This window comes from Humulus lupulus, chromosome 4 (assembly GCF_963169125.1).
Source record: "Humulus lupulus chromosome 4, drHumLupu1.1, whole genome shotgun sequence".
Classification (NCBI taxonomy): domain Eukaryota; kingdom Viridiplantae; phylum Streptophyta; class Magnoliopsida; order Rosales; family Cannabaceae; genus Humulus; species Humulus lupulus.
Genome location: NC_084796.1, coordinates 51,002,861 through 51,023,279, shown reverse-complemented (window position 1 = coordinate 51,023,279; position 20,419 = coordinate 51,002,861). Strand labels below are relative to the sequence as shown.

At 38.9% G+C, this 20,419-nt stretch overlaps 1 long non-coding RNA gene across 1 annotated transcript; it reads right to left on the bottom strand.

The window, feature by feature from the left end:
* Positions 1–10,305: 10,305 nt before the first annotated feature.
* Positions 10,306–13,750, bottom strand: LOC133830428 (uncharacterized). Its single transcript, XR_009892038.1, has 3 exons — positions 13,265–13,750; positions 12,501–12,628; positions 10,306–10,469 (listed from the first exon to the last, which is right to left on the bottom strand). It is a non-coding gene; the product is annotated as an uncharacterized LOC133830428 (long non-coding RNA).
* Between the last annotated feature and the right edge of the window lie 6,669 nt (positions 13,751–20,419).

The following is a 20,419-nucleotide window of genomic DNA, read 5'->3' as shown; positions in this document are numbered from 1 at the left end:
TACTTTAAGTAATTGCTGGTGTGATTCCATTATTACACTCGAATATTACAGGTGTGTAGATGTGACTAGAGCTCACAGTGCTCTAAAGACGGAGCTTAACATAAGCTTGACAGCAATAGGCCTTTTGTGGACTACAACTGACTTTATTGCAAAGGGGATTACACATGGACCTGTGGAAGAAAGGGAAACAAGAAAGGGAAACAGGTATATGAAAAGTGCACAACAAATGGACTCACAACAAAGACTAGTGCACAAAGGATGATGAATTGAAGGATGGAGCAAGTTTCATGCATGGTTTACTTTTGTGTATCTTGTAATTTTTTGTTTTTCATTTTTGAAGTAAAAAATGTTCAAGATTATAAAACTTTATTATGTTATGCTTTCAAACTTAAGTTAGAACTAAGATCTCATGAAATAGGCACATTCAGAGTTTGATTAGTTATTGTTTAATGTAATACTTATGGTTTATCAATCTATTGAGAATTATATTTTATGATTAATTTTGATTTTTTTTTATCAAAATACAATAATGAAAATCTTTTAATTAAAAAAAAAACTTATAAGTACCATTATCACAATAAAAAACCTTAATATGTTATGATTTAGAAACATATTATAAACGTAATAAATTGTTATGATTTATATAATATAACAAACTAAAAATGTTATCAAAATAATCAAATGTAACAGTTGAAAAATGTTATGCAAAAAGTATAAGATTAAACTTCAAATTTATAACCAAATACTCTAACTAAATGTTATTATTTGAATATTATAGCAACTAAAAATGTGTTATTGAATAGTTTAAGATAACATCGAACATAACATTCGAATACTGTTATAGAAAAGACAGGACTTTTAATAACAGGGGCTATATTAGCATTTTCAGAAGCGTTATCAATACTCCCGGTTAGCAGTTTTTAAGTGTTATGAATACTGTTTTTTCTTGTAGTATGTACTTTAATTATAAATATATATGATTACAAGAGTCCAGTCTTATACTTTTAATGGAATAATATTGAGATTAATAAATTAAGGTTATTATATTAAAGAGTTTTAATTAAAAATCTAAATTTGCTGAAGCTTGAAATTATAGGTCCATAGGTCCCCGAGATGACTCTATCAACATTATTCACGGTAAGAGTTGAAATTTGGATGAATCAAGAAAATGACATATTTGGAAGAAATTTGTTCTTCAGGGTCAAATATATAATTGAGACAAATTAATTAATTAATATATTAATTTTCAAAATTAATAAATTAATTAATATATTTTTCAAAAAATATTTTTTAATTAAAATGGTATTTTCGAAAATATCATTTAAATATTTAAGATAATTAAATTTGAATTAATTATTTTTGTTTATTTAAATAATGTGAAAAATATATTTCTGATAATTCAAATTGGATTTGAATTTGAAATGATATTTATGCTTTAATTAATCTGATAAGATAAGTTATCAGGTTTAGATATTTTTGAATAAATAATAATTAAAAGAAAATGGTTGGAACACATTCCTAAAATGATGGATGTGTTTGGCGAGTAATAAGGTCCACGAATGGGTCTTTGATATTTAATTATTTATTTAACAATTGATTTATATTTTGAAATTTAAAATTTAATTAATATTTTTATAAATCTATCATATGGAAATAGTTTCATAATACACTTAACAGAGATAATTTTCTAGAGAGAAAATTCTAAGCTTTTCACAGAGAGAAAAATATATCGTATTATTTTTCTCTATCCTTGAAAACTGTCTCAGACCTAATATTCCAAGATCTCATGAGTTGAGTAAATCTTGTGAATCTGAAATTGCCCAACCATTATTCTAAATGTTCACTGTAACGCCCTACTACCCTAGAGTTGTTACCATGTGATTTTAAAGTGTGCCAATAACTCGCTAATCGAGGTTTTAGACTAAAAATTGTGATTAAATTAAAGTGAAGACTTGTTTAATGAAATTAATATAAATTGTTGCACATTCATTTAGCTCATAAAAGTGTTACATTGGGAACCCAAAATATTGTTTAAAAACATATTTACGACTCAAAAGTAGTGTACAGTCGACCTAGGCGACAAAATTAAACATTTATAACACGTTCCTCAAAACTACCCTAGCCGTGGCGGCCAGGTAGGCCAAACATGTACGCCCTGCTCCATGCCTTCCAACTCATGCTTGGTTGGCCTTTCCGTTGTCCTAACTTTCACCATAGATCACTCATGAGCCAAGTCCCAACAAGAAAACTCCACACACATAGCATATAACAATTCATTCAAGTAAATGCATAACTTTAAATAGATACAACAGACTATTCACATAGTGGCCTACGCCGATCAAGGTTCGTTACCATGCAACAGGTTCACGGTCTTCACCAAATGAGTGAGTACAACACCCTAGACATCCATGCCATGGCGGCCTGCATTCAACATGCTTATTGTCGTTCCCGTCCTTCGCCGAGCTCGACCTTTGCCGATCCTGGCTTGTCGAACCCGGCCTTCACCGATCCCAACCTTCGCTGACCAGTCATAAACACACATAATTGAGCCATGCCCTGCTCTACATCCACAACAGTTTTCTTACCTGAGTCTCAAGCTAATCGTATAGTGCAATCCCGAGCACGATCCCATAAACCCGAGCCTTAGCAGTAAAACCTAATCACAATGCAATAATAATAAATATCCATCAAACCCTAAACCAATTAAAACTTCAGAATAATATTCTAGCCTTTAGGACCCCGAATTCTACTAAATTGGGTAGTAGAATCATTCCCGAGCCCTTAAATTTGAGTTCCCGAGCTTAAAATCTTGTTTTTTCTATTTCCCTTAATTTGAGTTGCGACCCAGCCCCTAGGACCACGATGCGCTACAAGTCAGAGAGCCCCAAGGCTCTCTCCTAGGGGACACAGGCCACGGTGTCTGGGCAACTACAAAGACCCTCTAGGGTCTTCTCACGCACACGGGTCACAGCGTCTAAAGAACGGAGCCACAACTCGAGCTCCAAACCCAGAATTCCCCTGTGTTTTCTCGAGTCAATTCCACTAAAATCCACCCAAAACAATACCTAAACCCAAAATTTAGTCTAGAATTCATATCAAGGCAACATAATCAGTATAAATGCCCAAAAACTATCCCATAATCTCGCTAAAATCCACAAACCACCCAACCCCTCATGAGAACCCCTAAATCACAACAGAAAAACTAACGAAATTCAGAATAAAATTCTTACCACAACTGAAAATCTGATCCTGAGCTAAACCCTAAGCACTTCAAGCTTCTAGTTACCTCAAATCCTCAACCAATTCCCTAAGAATTTCACCAAACTGCCAAGTGCACCAAAGGAGAGAGAATGAGCCAAGTAGAGAGAGAGAGAGATTGAGGGGCTGAGTTCCTTCTGGTTGATTTTAGAATTCTAAGGTCATATGTCTATGTCTATCCCTTGGCACCAAAATGACCAAATTGCCCCTAACTTAACTCTTAGCCCTTTAATACCACCAAGGGTAAACCCGTTATTTGCACCATTCTCGCTAATTCCTCGAGTATTCCTATAAATCCCCAGTTAATCCTGGCATACCTAAATAATCACTAATTAGCTATCTATTACCCAATAACCCTGAACACGTATTACGTTCCCAAAATACTCGTATGCTCACCCTGAGCTGAGTATTTGACCCCATTGTGACTATTCCGCTAATTTGCTCCCTAGGACCGCCTCTGTAACGCCCTGGATAGCCAAGACCGTTACACTGTGTGTTTATAAAAGTGCTAGACTTGCTAATTAAGTCATTTAATTAAAATTATGTTACTGAAACTATAATGGAACTAGGGTTAAAAGATTTTGGTCTTAAAAGTCACATTTCTTATAAATAACATTTTCTGTTTACACGGGATCCCAAAATAATAGGTTTAAAACCATTTACAAAAGATTCGCGATTTAAATACAATATTAGCCATACTAAGGCAAAATAGACAGCTCAGCGATCCCTGTCCTGATCCACTCCTCGGCCAAAGCGACCGAACAACTGACTATGTACATTCAGCCCCGTAGCTCTCCATCTCAGGACTGGTCTAACTTTCCTTTGCCTTTACCTGCACCACGTAGCACCCGTGAGCCAAGGCCCAGCAAGAAAACACAAAAACAGAGCATAAGCAATTAACAGACAATCCAATATCTCATATTGCATATCATATTCTCAACCATATAAACTTTCAGAATAATCAAGTATTCAGCATACTAAACATATCAACTCATAACATACACCAAATCACAAATGATAACTAGGGTTAGCACCCTCAGGCCGCACCCTCCGTTATCCCACTGACTCCGGCCCGCTTAAACCGAGCTCAGTGAATATTAAGATGTCCTCGGCTACAAGTGGCCAAGCCGCGCCCTGTGCGCAAATATTGTAGAACGCACCCTTAGGCCACTATCACATGTCCCATGGCGTAAATGTAATGCCCCAAATTTCCTAATAAGGTTGAGGACCTTGATTAGGAGCCCGGGAGGGCCATAATTGCTTTATTATGCTATTTAATGATGATATGCATGTTTAGGTGTATTAAATATGCATGTGAACCCATTTGTGATTAATTGGGTGATTTTCATATTTTGGCCATTTCAGGCATTTTTGGCATATATGTGAAATGGGCGTGGTGCTTTGTTATTATTTGGTTATGCCAGGGTTACCCAGCACAAGACAATCCTAGGAGGTAAGCTAGTGGAAAGTCACAACGGGATTTAAGCTTGGCTTGGAGTAAGTCAAGGGGTATTTAGAGCATTACCGGGTTATCAGGTAATGAGAATTAATATTTGGTGATAAATTTGGAGTTAGTAAGATCAGGGGGAAATTCTGGAAGTTTTGACTATAATGTCCCCGAGGGTGTTTTCAGGACCCCGAGCACTAGGTTTTATTGGAAGCTACTTAAGCATGAAGTAACCTTTTAAGAAAATAAAAAGAATGTTATATGTGTTCTCTCTCCCTAAAAGTTCCCTTTTCGTCTCCCAATCGCGTTTTCAAAGATAACTTGAGTTCTAGGACTCGGAATCAAGCGAGGATCGAGGCATAGCAATCCTAAGGAGAATTAGAAGCTTATTAGCTGGAGGACTTAGTTGGAAACAACTCAATCGGAGGTAATTCAAGTTTAAGTTTTAAGTTTCAAGTTTCTAAAAGTTTTTAAGCTTGAATTGGATTTTGTAAGTCGTTGAGTTTTTAGTTCGTTTAAGCCTTGGGTTTTGGTGGTTTTGGACCATTTGGGAGTTTGGGAACTTTGATTTGATGATTTGGGAATGTTTAGACATGTTTTTGGGAGGTTTTAAAAGGTTAAAAATGAAGGAAAATGGCTGCCCCGAAGTTGGGCCGCGGCCTTGTTCTTGGGCGCCGCGGCCCTTGCTCGATGAAGCTGGTGGAGGAATTTGTTATTGCTGGGCGCCGCGACCCTGTTCTTGGGCGCCGCGGCCCTTGCTCGATGAAACTGGTGCAGGAATTTGTTCCTGCTGGGCACTGTGGCCCTATACATTGGGCGTCGCGGCCCTTGCTTCAGGTTGTGCTAGGGGTCGCGGCTCAGGCAGGCTTTTGAGCCCGTTTGCGTGTTTTTACCTCGGGAACATGGTTTTAGGCCTCAAGATCATTCCTACTACCCAGATTAGTGAGGATTGATGTCTTGGAGGCTAAGTTTTAGTTCAAGGAGTGGTTTTAGAACTTGAACTCATTGGCTCACCATTTGTGGTTGTGACTAGGTTATCACTAGAGGCTTGGAATCAAGATCGTGCTTGTGGCTCATTTGTTGGTAACCTATGCTTGGACCTAAGGTAAGAAAACTGCACCCCAAATGTGACATGCATGGTTATGTTTGATGGATGTTGGATGTTTAAATGTAAACATTGATAGCATATTGAATGCTTAGCAATCTTGCTCATTTGCATATGATTACTATTGAGGCATGCTCGATGATTAAGTGTGATGCATGTGATGCACGAGAAACATGTGATTAGGGCATGCCATGAGTGATGGATATGAGATTGGTTAGAGCTTGAGTCTCTGTGTTTGTGCATGATCATTATTATGCTCGCAATTGTTAAGTAAGCATGCTGAATGCCCATCTTTGGATGTTTGACATATGATATATGTTTGGTAGCAATGCTTACTTGTGCATGGTACTGACTCATTAGTCAGAATTGGCGGAGGTGTTAGTATCAACTGTGAAGCTGTGACCCATTAGTCAGGTTCGGCAGTGGTACTGGGCACTGGTCACATTGCACTGACTCATTAGTCAGGATGGCCTTAGCGTGTTGAACGCAAGCCAATAAAGATTAGATCTAATCGACTTTCTGCATTGAATGACTCAAAGAGCATTAATGCCGGACCGACCTCAAGTTCGATGAATATTATAAGCGCTTGTATGGCTTACCCATCAGTCACTCATTTGTTAAAGTAGAGACTTACCCATCAGTCTCTTATTTGTTGAAGGCTAGTGGCTTACCCAGCAGCCGCTCATCCATTTGAATTAGTGACTAGCTTGTCAGTCACTTAGTATGGTTTACCAGAACCTCAAGTGATATTCACTAATCTGATCAGAGCTATGAGCTCTCTATGATCATTTTGATCATCATGTGCACGGCTTTGGGTGCTGAGCCCCGTAGTGACTTGCTTGTTGGTCACTCAGCATGGTTTACCTGAACCTCAAGTGTTGAGACACTCATCTGATTAGGATTGACTTGATAGTCATCCAATTAGAAGGGCAGGATTTCTTATCCTGGATACCCCAGCAGTGGTTGAACTCATTTGCATGCGTGAATAAAGCTATGTTTTCTAGGCAAGCCAGATATGATTTGATATCACGATGTGACTGTTTATGAGCATATGAGTTTTCTTGTTGAGCTTCGGCTCACGGGTGCTTTGTGGTGCAGGTAAAGGCAAAAGGAAGTTGAACCATCCTTGAGTTGGAGAGCTTAGGTGATGACGTGTACATATGCAGCTGCTCGACCAATACTTGGGCAAGGTTTGAAAGAGGAACTAGGGTTGAACCCTTCTTTGCCGCTTAGAACGGCCTGTTGTAAATATTTTCTTGTAATATACTTTGAAATTATATTTTTGGGATCCCAATGTATATAGTAGACGTTCTAATAAAACGTTATATCTTAACCAAAATTTTTAATCCCTAAACCGCTAATCATACTTAGTTACACATTTATGGCCAAACGACTCGATTAGCGAGTTTAGCACTGTTTGCAATGTGCACTGTAACGGTCCCTGGAGTTGGGGCGTTACAATTTTGGTATCAGAGCATGCCAAGGTTTATGTGTTCCTGAAAACAAGCTGGGCATGTACACTCATCACTGAAGATAGCTTCACTCAAGGAATGGTAACTATTTTTGTAGTTATGTGTTTAGCTGCTTAAATAGATTGTGAATGCTTTACCTGCACATTGCATTAGGGAGCATCAGATTCTGATAGAGCTTGGTTGTTGACTATTTGAATATATGCTCCGTGAATATATTTATGAACATGATCATTTGATTACCTGCTCCATGATTACATAATTGTGATATCTGCATGTTGGAGTTGAGGCATGGAGTGAATGTTGGAAGAGCAGGAACTTTGATTGATGTATGAATGCCATGGGAATGTTTATAGCACTACAGTGATTTGTGAATGTGGTGTGGTAAGATTGATCCCGTGGGGGAAAACTTTTGATATGCTCATCATGTTTAATGGGTCAGGTTATTGACTGTAGATTCAATCAGCAGGTTTATAGCCAAGGCAGATAATGAGGCCTGGTGGTGGTTATTTAGAGGCTGGGAGTTTCAGCCAGGGGTTGAGTTCTTCATCTGCCCCTCAGAATTTTCAACAGATAGTCACTTATTTGCAATCAAGATTGCAGAGGCATGAGGAAGAGATCAGGTGTTTGAGGCAACAACAGAATCTGTTGGGGAGCACCTCTTCCTATGTTGTGTCAGGAGTGGCACCAGGTTTGGCTCAGCCTAAGGTTGAGAGCAGATGGGAATTTCTCTGTGGAAGATTCCAGGAGTATTACCCTCCAGTTTTTGAGGGAGGCCTAGATATATTTATAGTTGAGCAATGGAAGGGCATGATCAGTTCCATTCTTGACAATATGGGGCTGGTAGGTCACGATAGGGTGATCTGTGCGACATGTGTATTGCGGGAGGACGCTCAGACATGGTGGGAAGTGATATCCCAGACACGAGACACAGCTGTGATGGATTGGAAAGAATTTAAGCAGCTGTTTAATGAAAAGTATTACTGTGATGTGGCTAAGACTGCCAAGATGAATGAGTTTCTGAATCTCGTTCAGGGAAAAGCATCAGCATCCGAGTATGTTAATAGATTTAATGGGTTGACCAAGTTTGCTTTAGACATGGTACCCACAGATGTAGCTCAGAAAGAAAGGTTTGTTCAAGGATTGAATCCTGGAATAGCTCAGGGCATCAGAGTTGCCCCAGTGCATGAAGTCTCTACCTATGCTTAGCTGGTAGAGAAGGCTCTTACTGTTGAGAGCATCAGAGATGAGAAAAAGAGTGCCACAGAGCATGGAGCTCAGATAGTGGTATCTCCATTTATTGGAGCAAGCAAGAAGAAAAGTTGGAAGCCTTGCCCAGAATGCGCGCGGTACAAGAGGCATCATCTGGGAGAATGCCGAGCAAGGTCATGTTTTGCTTGTGGCATGGTTGGGCATTTCAGAAAGGGTTGCCCAAGGCTAAGAGAGCTTGAGCAAAAGAGGATAGACAGCTCTACCCCAGCTCGAGTGTTTATTCCGAGGCAGTCTGAGACCGAGACTAGCTCCTCGGGAGTGGCAGGTCAGTTTTCTAGTTCTGATTTCTGAGTTGTACTAATTGGTTTTGGGTGCCATGTTGTTCCTTTGTTTGTTGCATATAGAGAGGAATAGAGTTGATATGATGATCACATGGTCATGTTGCGATGGGAAGATGATACTGTATTGGTGACTTAAGAAATAAGTTGGGTTATGGAAATGACTCATCAGTGATTTTGATAAAGCTGGTTTCGACTGGCAATGCTAAATGGTAAGGAAAGAATAGCATCTCTTGGGCTTGAGAGCTAGAGTTTTATGGCGGGGAAGTGCATAGAACTCCTAGCTAGTGTGATGGATACCACTTAGATTGTGCCAGTGGGATCAGGACAGGCTGGATTAGTTTGTGAGTTCCTGAATGTGTTTTCAGGGGATTAGCCAAGATTTCTGTAATATGAAGAGATAAAATGGTGGTTTGATTAGTGCCAGGGATAGAGTTGAATTGAGGGCATTGTATTGAATGACTTGGAAGATTTGTAAGAATTCGAGGCTTAGGTATTGAATGAGATGGAATTCTCAAAAGTTGATCTTTGATCTGGTTAGTACCAGTTAGGGATCAGGGGAAAAGAATATGCAAAAGGCTGTGTTTTTATCAGATAAGAGCACTGGGAGTGCTGAGTATGTCTTGGGAATTGGTCTAATGCTAGGTGTTTATGAATCATATGAACAGGGCATCCAAGAGATTATTTGAATGGGATTTGTGATCATCTTGGGTGATGGTATTATGGTGTATTCTCTGTGGAAATTTGCTAAGGTCAAGGGACACCTTAGGAGGCAGGAGTGTCCTCGGACGGGCATGGTACACTACTACAAAAAGGGTTTTTAAGGACTAGCATTGCGAGTCCTAAAAAAATTTTTAGGACTCGCAGGACGCGAGTCCTCTATTTGAGAGCCTTAAAAACTAAGGTTTTTTAGGACTCGCAATGCGAGTCCTTAAAAACTGTTTTTAGGACTCACAATGCGAGTCCTAAAAAACCGTGCGAGTCCTAAAAAATCTGGTTGAGTGCCTTTAATTAAGTTTTTAGGACTCGCTTTGCGAGTCCTAAAAGAATATTTTTAGGACTCGCAATGCGAGTCCTAAAAAATCTGGTTGAGTACCTTTAATTAAGTTTTTAGGACTCGCTTTGCGACTCCTAAAAGAATTATTTTAGGACTCGCAATGCGAGTCCTAAAAAATCTGGTTGAGTGTCTTTAATTAAATTTTTAGGACTCGCAATGCGAGTCCTAAAAAATCTAGTTGAGTGTGTTTAATTAAGTTTTTAGGACTCGCTTGGCGAGTCCTAAAAAATCTAGTTGAGTGCCTTTAAGTAATTTTTTAGGACTCTCTTTGCATGTCCTTAAAAGTAATTTTTTTTTTTTAAAATGTAGCTACAATTTTTATTTTGATTTAGAAAAAATATTTCCATTTCAGTGTCCATATAAGACCAGCTGAAAAAAGCTAGAAACAAGCTGAGAAAAGCTAACCAACAAGCCGAAAGTTTAATCACAAATAATGTATTTTATTGAGAACCAAAAAAATATTAAATTCCACAAACATCAAAGTCCATTAATAAAAAGAAAAACAGAATCCATTGGATTAGTCATCCTTCTCTTGAGCTTTCTCTCATCTTTATCACCCTTCTTCTTTACCTTTCTTCTTTACCTGCAACATCTTAGTATTGTTATACTGCAACATCTTAGTATTGTTATACTTAGAGACAAAATAGTTCATATTATATTTTGCAAACCTGAATACAAATAGTAACAATGAATCATTATCAACTGAGTATAAACACAAGATCAATGAAAGCTAAAGTTCTCTCATTATTAACTAACATTAACTAATAGCAAACATGTTAATGTGAATGAGAAATTGAGAATCATTGACATATCGTTGAGTTAGAAGATTGGGGCTTAATGCCTTTTAGTGTAACTAATTTAGAGAAAGACTTTGACAAAATCATATAAGCCCCTACTACTCAGAAAAGAAAAGTATCAGCCCCAAAAATATATAATATTATACAAAGTTATATAAATGTGTCTATCAATGACAGTTTTCAAAGTTAAGTTTAGCTAACATTTCTGGCATCTTTATTTATTTAAGGAAGTAAAATAGACAAACAGAAGCTATGATACTAAAAATATACACTAAAATGATGACATCTCTTTTATTCCTAAAGATACAGACACAGACACAAGAAAGACACAGACACAGTACACTCAAACATACCTCCTTCTATATTTATCTTATTTTAGCAGATTCTTGTATGCACTCTGTTGTTCTTATTCACATGTTCTTCTAAAAGAATGAATGCAGCAGAAATGATTATGGTATATAACCAGATCCTGACATATATGTTTTTACTCTTATTTCTTTTATTTTTTTCTTATTTCTAATTTAATAATACATAAAACATATATGCACAAAAACGTACACAAAAACAATCCCTAAATAAAATCCCTAAATAAGTAAAAATATAGAGATATGCCTACGTTGAGAGACTCTAACGAGTTGAGTGCATATATGTAAGACTTGGTAAAAAAACAATGCTCAATGATTCTAAAACTCACTATCTTGGTATACAGAAGCTCTTAAATTAATCCATGTGTCACAAAAACAGAGATACAAACACAAAAATATATATAAGTGAATTGCTAAACATCACATACAAGAACAGAGGAAACACTAATCCCAAAATTATTTTTTTCAGAGGAAAGCATTTTGGAGTATGAAGGGCCAAGATGAGGCTGTCAAGGTTATTCCAAAATCAAAGGTTTGTTGGTTTGTTTGTTTAATATTTTATTTTGTTCATACATATTTTTTGTGAATCAAGTTCGTTTGGTTAGTTGCATGATTTGTAATTCTTATGGAAGTTTGATTAGAATTGAGTGAAGAAAATTTGACTTTAATATCCTTTCAGAATATATAGTTTTTTCCACCTAGTACTTGCTGCATTTTCCTGGTAGTTTTGCATTGTAGACTCTGTATTGAGTGGTTCTACTTAATTGTGTAATATACATATCATGTTGTAGAGGTCTTAAGTAAAAAGTAGTGTATATGATTATATTTGCTAGAGCATATGCATGGTCACCATGATTATCATATTATAAATAGTTCAATTTCATAAAAAGCATCTGTAAATTAATTTAGGATCAGGATGGCTTAGTTTTGTGAAACTATTGTTATATCAACAAAAAAAATTGGTGGATATATGTTGATTTTGTTTGATATATATAGTAATGACTGTTTCATTGCCTCCTAACTTCAAGACAGACAAATACATTGTAATCATTTTTACATTGCTAATGTCATTTTCTTTCAATGGTCTTTATAACTAGAAGACTTATTCTCCTCCAGTCACTGGGATTTTAGTATTAAGAGTTAAAGTAAAATTAGTAATATATTAGTTAACTTTCTGTTTCAATTTATCCACTTACCCGCTGGAAGTCTTTAATAAGTTATGGAATAAACCATCAAAAAGAGATGAATAAATTGGATAGCGTAGTTAACAATCATCCAAATCTAAGAACAACAAATATAGTTCTTAAATATGTTTCCACATTATTAAAAAACAGGCAAATACAATGGAAAGCTAAAACTTTCACTACAGAACCTACTACTGCATAAATGAATCACAAAACCCAGCAACTGCAAGCGATAGAGAAACATAGAGAACAAGGAGGAGAGATAAACCTTTGGAGGCTTTAAGGGATAATCCGGAGGAAAATGAATTGAAACAAGGAATACGCCCCTTGCATATGGACTATCAGCAGGCCCCATAATTGTTGCTTGCCAATGGAACATATCCTCAGCCACAGGACCTACAATAATTAAGGCAAACATTTCAACACTTGGTTCAATTCAATTTAATGATTCTTATAATCAGCTTAAACATCCATGAACAAGCAGCAGAACAGAAAATCAAGGATATCTACATCAGCATGCCACTCTTATTAATCAAAAGCACACATGGTTAACACCTTGTAAACATTAAATCAATAAATGAACACCTTAATTGTCTTTCTTTTTGTAAAAAACAAAAGAATAAGAAAAATAAAAATAATAGTCAACCGTGCATATGCCAATATTGACAAAAACAGTATTAAATATAATCATCAGATGAAATCGTTCAGTGCTAAAGTACTAGCTCCATTTCTTCTACTACGAAACGGAAAATAAATACATACCTATAATATAGATATATACACACAAAAAGGTAATGCATACAGCTGATTAACAATATAATCTATGCATATAAGAGCGTTAACAATATTGGGGGCTCAGCTACAAGCTGCCATAGTAACTAAACTGAACCATAATTCACACACCAAGATTACAGAAGAACTCCCCCATTTAAACTGTGAAGTAAAACTACAAAAGATTCAAACTTTCACATACCCAGATAGTTTAAATTGCATTTCACAACAAAAAAAATCAGATATGATAAGAAATCAAACCGAAAAAATCCCAGAAGCCCACTTCATATAAGCTTGAACAATTTCCAAACAGTTAAAGAACAAATCCCAAACCTACACTAGCCCCTCCCTGCACAGCCACCGTCCCTGCCGAGCCCAGCCACCGTCCCTGCCCAGTCGACCCAGACCCAGCTCAGCCCAACCTGAACCCCTCCCTGCGCCGTCCTTGCACGATCGATCCCACCCCCTGAGACCCCCGCGCCGTTGAGCCCAGCCAGCCCGGAGAACCCCACTCGCGCGTCGAGCCCTTGAACCCCTAGGCGACATCGAGCCCAGGCAGAGTGAGAGATGGGAGGACGAAGGAGTGAGAGAGCCGAGTCCCCTGCCTCTGCATCGAGCCCGCTGCCGTGATCCGGCCACCAGCCGTGACCCATGCACGCCGTCAAAGAGGATGGTTGATGGCTGGTTTTTGAGTTGAGGAAAAGAACGAGAGAGAGAGAGAGAGTGAGATTGAGGTTGAGGGATAGGGTTTAGTTATTATTATTATTTGTTAAAAAAATATATAGTTATTATTATAAAAATATATAAATACAAAGTATAATAATATTAGTTTTTATTTTTTAAGTATATTTAAAAACTAACCATTTATAATTTTTTTTAAGAAATTATTAAAATATTTAACCATATATAAATAATTTACTTTTAACAATTACTTTTAGTCCAGTTGTTTTTAGGACTCACAAAATTGTTTTTAGGACTCGCAAAGTGAGTTCTTAAAGAGTATTAAGGACTCTCAAAGCAAGTCCTTAAAATTGTTAAGTAAAACACTCATTTTTTACCCCAGATTTTTTTAGGACTCGCATATTTTTTTAGGACACTCATTGCGAGTCCTAAATTGTGTTTTTTCAGGACTCTCAATGAGTGTCCTAAAAACTCCATAAATATTTTTAAGGACTTGCATTTATGTGCGAGTCCTAAAAAAGTGTCCCGTAAAGGGTATTTTGTAGTAGTGGTATTATATGTGTTTTATGGAAAGAGTTTTGAGTTTCTTTTTACAGATCAGAATCAATTGACAGGTTGTTATGACACCTCGGTGATACAGAAAAAAGATTGATTATGTAACATGTCGGTTAAAAGGATTTGACTAGAACTAGAGTAGGGTTCTAGTGGGCCAAGTAGCCAGTTCTGTGCTTGAGATTACTATCTCAAAGGAGTTCAAAAAAAAAAAAAAAAAGATGACTAAGTGAACTACATATAGGAAAGGTTGAGTGGAAAGTCTTAGCTGGATTAGCTAAGGGTGATACAGTGTCAGATATGAATTTATTGTGATATAAGGATCAGACTTGGGGTCTAATGGACACTGGGATTAAATGGGAGATTCTGGATGAATCTCATGCTACTTTCTTTTTCTTTTCATTCAGGCATCATGTCAGTATACCAAAGTATGAAAGCTTTATGGTGATGGCCTGAGATGGAGAGGGGCATAATGGAATGCATGATAAAGTTCTTAACCTGTTAGCAGGTCAAGACAGGGTGTCAGGAATCAGTAAGGTCATTGCAGCCTTTGAGTATTTTGTAATGGAAATAAGAAAGCATCACGATGGGTTTTGCGGTGGGGTTACCTAGGAAAGTGGGTCAGCATGATTGATTTGGGCTATTGTGGACCAGTGTTGTGAATAAGTTTATTTCGTCTGTAAGAATGAGTATCACAGTGGACTAGTATTTATATCTCTATGTGAAAGAGATAGAGTGCCTTCTTGAGAATTAAAGGTCTATCTTATCAGATGAGGACTTTATTGTTAGTTCCAGGTTATGGAAGGGTGAGGGGAAGGCGATGAATATACAGATGGAATTTAGTACAGTTCATTGTTCTCAGGCTGATCATAATCAGAGGGAGAATTGTCCAGAGTTGAGAAGGTACCTTATAAGATAGGGCATGGTATAACGTGTTGTCACCCTTTCATTGGAGTGAGATGGGTGAGATGTTATATCTAGATCATGAGCTGGTTCAGGGGACCATTGAGATTATTAGAGGTTGGAGCTTGGATGCTCACTTCTCGGAATAAATGGAAAAGTGTTACCGAATTGAAAAGCAGGAACATGAAGTTCCAGGTAGGAAGTTGTGTCTCCCTAAGTGAATCACCATGGAAAGGGGTGACGAGTAAAGGCAAGTTGAGCCTAGATTGGTATGACAGTTTGAGTCCTAAATAGGACTGGTCAGATTACCTTTTGTTGGGCCATAGCTTTGGCTCTGACGGTTGTACATTGTGTTATTTATTTCCATGCAGTGGACATGGGTTGAAAGAACTCATGAGTTGAGTTATGAGAATCTGGGAACTAAAGCTAAGTTTTCCTACAAGGAATAGCCAGTTCAGATTGTAACAGAAGAATAAGGTTCTGAGGAACAAAGTATACCTTGATTTAAGGTATGTTGCAGAAACAGTGAGGTCGAGGGAACGACCAGGGAAACTGGAATCAATTGTGCGGAATTCTTATTCTGGGCGGTTCAGATAAATTTCAAGGAAGAAATTTCTGTAAGGATGGGATAGTTGTAATGCCCCAAATTTCCAAATAAGGTTTAGGACCTTGATTAGGAGCCCGGGAGAGCCATAATTTCTTTATTATGCTATTTAATGATGATATGCATGTTTAGGTGTATTAAATATGCATGTGAACCCATTTGTGATTAATTGGGTGATTTTCATATTTTGGCCATTTCGGGCATTTTTGGCATATATGTGAAATGGGCGTGGTGCTTTGTTATTATTTGGTTATGCAAGGGTTACCCAGCACAAGACGATCCTAGGAGGTAAGCTAGAGGAAAGTCACAACGGGATTTAAGCTTGGCTTGGAGTAAGTCAAGGGGTATTTAGAGCATTACCGGGTTATCGGGTAATGAGAATTAATATTTGGTGATAAATTGGGAGTTAGTAAGATCAGGGGGAAATTCTGGAAGTTTTGACTATAATGTCCCCGAGGATGTTTTCGGGACCCCGAGCACTAGGTTTTATTGGAAGCTACTTAAGCTTGAAGTAACCTTTTAAGAAAATAAAAAGAACGTTCTGTACATTCTCTCTCCCTAAAAGTTCCCTTTTCGTCTCCCGATCGCGTTTTCAAGGATAACTTGAGTTCTAGGACTCGGAATCAAGCGAGGATCGAGGCATAGCAATCCTAAGGAGAATTAGAAGATTATTATCCAGAGGATTTAGTTGGAAACAACTCAATCGGAGGTAATTCAAGTTTAAGTTTTAAGTTTCAAGTTTCTAAAAGTTTTTAAGCTTGAATTGGATTTTGTAAGTCATTGAGTTTTTAGTTCGTTTAAGCCTTGGGTTTTGGTGGTTTTGGACCATTGGGGAGTTTGGGAACTTTGATTTGATGATTTGGGAATGTTTAGACATGTTTTTGGAAGGTTTTAAAAGGTTAAAAACGAAAAAAAATGGCTGCCCCGAAGTTGGGCCGCGGCCTTGTTCTTGGGCGCCGCGGCCCTTGCTCGATGAAGCTGGTGCAGGAATTTGTTCCTGCTGGGCGCCGCGGCCCTATACATTGGGAGCCGCAGCCCTTTCTTCAAGTTGTGCTGGGGGCCGCGGCTCAAGGTTCCAGGGCCGCGGCTCAGGCAGGCTTTTGAGCCCGTTTGCATGTTTTGACCTCGGGAACATGGTTTTGGGCCTCGGGATCATTCCTACTACCCGGATTAGTGAGGATTGATGTCTTGGAGGCAAAGTTTTAGTTCAAGGAGTGGTTTTAGAACTTGAACTCATTGGATCACCATTTGTGATTGTGACTAGGTTATCACTAGAGGCTTGGAATCAAGATCGTGCTTGTGGCTCATTTGTTGGTAACCTGTGCTTGGACCCAAGGTAAGAAAAATGCACCCCAAATGTGACATGCATGGTTATGTTTGATGCATGTTGGATGTTTAAATGTAAACATTGATAGCATATTGAATGCTTAGCAATCTTTCTCATTTGCATATGATTACTATTGAGGCATGCTCGATGATTAAGTGTGATGCATGTGATGCACGAGAAACATGTGATTAGGGCATGCCATGAGTGATGGATATGAGATTGGTCAGAGCTTGAGTCTCTGTGTTTGTGCATGATCATTATTATGCTCACAATTGTTATGTAAGCATGCTGAATGCCCATCTTTGGATGTTTGACATATGATATATGTTTGGTAGCAATGCTTACTTGTGCATGGTACTGACTCATTAGTCAGAATTGGCAAAGGTGTTCGTATCAACTGTGAAGCTGTGACCCATTAGTCAGGTTCGGCAGTGGTACTGGGCACTGGTCACATTGCACTGACTCATTAGTCAGGACGACCTTAGCCTGTTCAACGCAAGCCAATAAAGATTAGATCTAATCGACTTTTTGCATTGAATGACTCAAAGAGAATTAATGCCGGACCGACCTCAAGTTCGATGAATATTATAAGCGCTTGTGTGGCTTACCCATTAGTCACTCATTTGTTAAAGTAGAGACTTACCCATCAGTCTCTCATTTGTTGAAGGCTAGTGGCTTACCCTGCAGCCACTCTTCCATTTGAATTAGTGACCTGCTTGTCTGTGACGCCCCACGTCACTATGGCTGCTTTCTGGAATGACGACTGGCCCTACAAACCAAGACAAGTCTTTCCAGCGTGCTTTGTCCTCACTCGCACACTTCCTGGGAAAACTTCCCAGGAGGTCACCCATCCCTAGATTACTCCAGGCCAAGCACGCTTAACCATGGAGTTCTCAAGTGATGGGCTACCGAAAAGAAGATGCACCTTCCTGATATAGGTAGTACCCATCAATCCATTTAAGCCATCTTCAACTGTGTAGTCCCATACCTACACAGTCTTAGAATCATTACACTTGACCTTCCCCAGGCGGTGTGGGATTGCACAGCTTACCCGGTCTTTCCCCTTACGGATCACGGGATTTTTGACTGTCACAATCACCCCCCCTTACGGGCCCGACGTCCTCGTCGGCCACACTTCCGGCTGGGTCAAGGCTCTGATACCATTATGTGACGCCCCACATCACTATGGCTGCTTTCTGGAATGACGACTGGCCCTACAAACCAAGACAAGTCTTTCCAGCGTGCTTTGTCCTCACTCGCACACTTCCTGGGAAAACTTCCCAGGAGGTCACCCATCCCTAGATTACTCCAGGCCAAGCACGCTTAACCATGGAGTTCTCAAGTGATGGGCTACCGAAAAGAAGATGCACCTTCCTGATATAGGTAGTACCCATCAATCCATTTAAGCCCTCTTCAACTGTGTAGTCCCATACCTACACAGTCTTAGAATCATTACACTTGACCTTCCCCAGGCGGTGTGGGATTGCACAGCTTACCCGGTCTTTCCCCTTACGGATCACGGGATTTTTGACTGTCACATTGTCAGTCACTCAATATGGTTTACCAGAACCTCAAGTGATATTCACTCATTTGATCAGAGCTATGAGCTCTCTATGATCATTTTGATCATCATGTGCACGGCTTTGGGTGCTGAGCCCCGTAGTGACTTGCTTGTTGGTCACTCAGCATGGTTTACCAGAACCTCAAGTGTTGAGACACTCATTTGATTAGGATTGACTTGATAGTCATCCAATCAGAAGGGCAGGATTTCTTATCCTGGATACCCCAGCAGTGGTTGAACTCATTTGCATGCGTGAATAAAGCTATGTTTGCTAGGCATGCCAGATATGATTTGATATCACGATGTGACTGTTTATGAGCATATGAGTTTTCTTGCTGAGCTTCGGCTCACGGGTGCTTTGTGGTGCAGGTAAAGGCAAAAGGAAGCTGAACCATCCTTGAGTTGGAGAGCTTAGGTGATGACGTGTACATATGCAGCTGCTCGACCAATACTTGGGTGAGGTTTGAAAGAGGAACTAGGGTTGAACCCTGCTTTGCCGCTTAGAACGGCCTGTTGTAAATATTTTCTTGTAATAGACTGAAATTATATTTTTGGGATCCCAATGTATATAGTAGACGTTCTAATAAAACATTATATCTTAACCAAAAATTTTAATCCCTAAACCGCTAATCATAATTAGTTACACGTTTATGGCCAAACGACTCGATTAGCGAGTTTAGCACTGTTTGCAATGTGCACTGTAGCAGTCCCTGGAGTTGGGGCGTTACAGTAATAACACCATTGACATTATACAAATATTGGGAGCTCTTAGTCCCATCACAAACATATAACCGGGTGCAGTTTTCTTACCTTTAAATTCGCTTGCTTTGATCACTTAGATCCCTTAGCACGATCTCTCTCGAGCCCTAGCGTACACCTAGCCACAGCCATAGATCAGAATCATCACCAAACCTCAAGTTCAAAATCTAACCTCGGGACCAATCCCGAGCCCTCGGGAAGCCCCAATTCCACCAAACGGGGTGGTGGAATCGAACCCCCGGGCAAAACCCTTGAAAACAACTCAAAAACCCCTTTCTCGAAACAGGGCAGCGCTACAGCGCTCTAAGGAGGGCACTACAGCGCTACAAGCAGAACCAAAACACCCTCAGAAAGCTTGGCCTAGCGCTACAGCGCCCAAAGGCTAGCGCTGTAGAACTAGTCACAGACAGCCAATGCTGCACTGTTCCTTCCTGCGATTTCCCCAAGCCAACCCTTACCAAAACTCTTCCAATTCTCAACCAAACTTTAAAACAAGCTTGTTAACACACTCCACTCATCCCAAGCATCCCAAATACTCAAAACCTAATCACATGCATCCCTAATCTCAAAATTCACCATAGTTGCTCCTAGACTTCAGAAACTCAGGAAAGACAATCAAACCTTCAAAGTTTAAAGCTTAGAATTTTATACCTTTGATGGAAATTCGACCTTAAGTTGCCTCTAGACCTCCTTAGCTTGCTCTTCCTAAATCCTTAGTTCCAACTTCCCTAGGATTCCCCATCAATTCAGCTTAGATACCTTAGTTAAAAATCAAAACCAGAACTGAAGAAACTTCAAAGTCTTACCTCAAGTGGAAGGTTTGTTCTTGCTAAACCCTCACCAACTCTTCAAGCCTAACTCAGAAACCTTATGGCTCAACTTGATCTAGCTCTTCTCTGAACTTTGCTCCAAGAACCCTCAAGAAAATGGTGGAAAAAAATGCCTAAACCGACCTTGCCTTCCTTCCCTTCTTTCTCTTTCTTTTCTTTCCTTCTTTTTTTCCTTCTTTTCTTTCTTTTTAGACTTCTA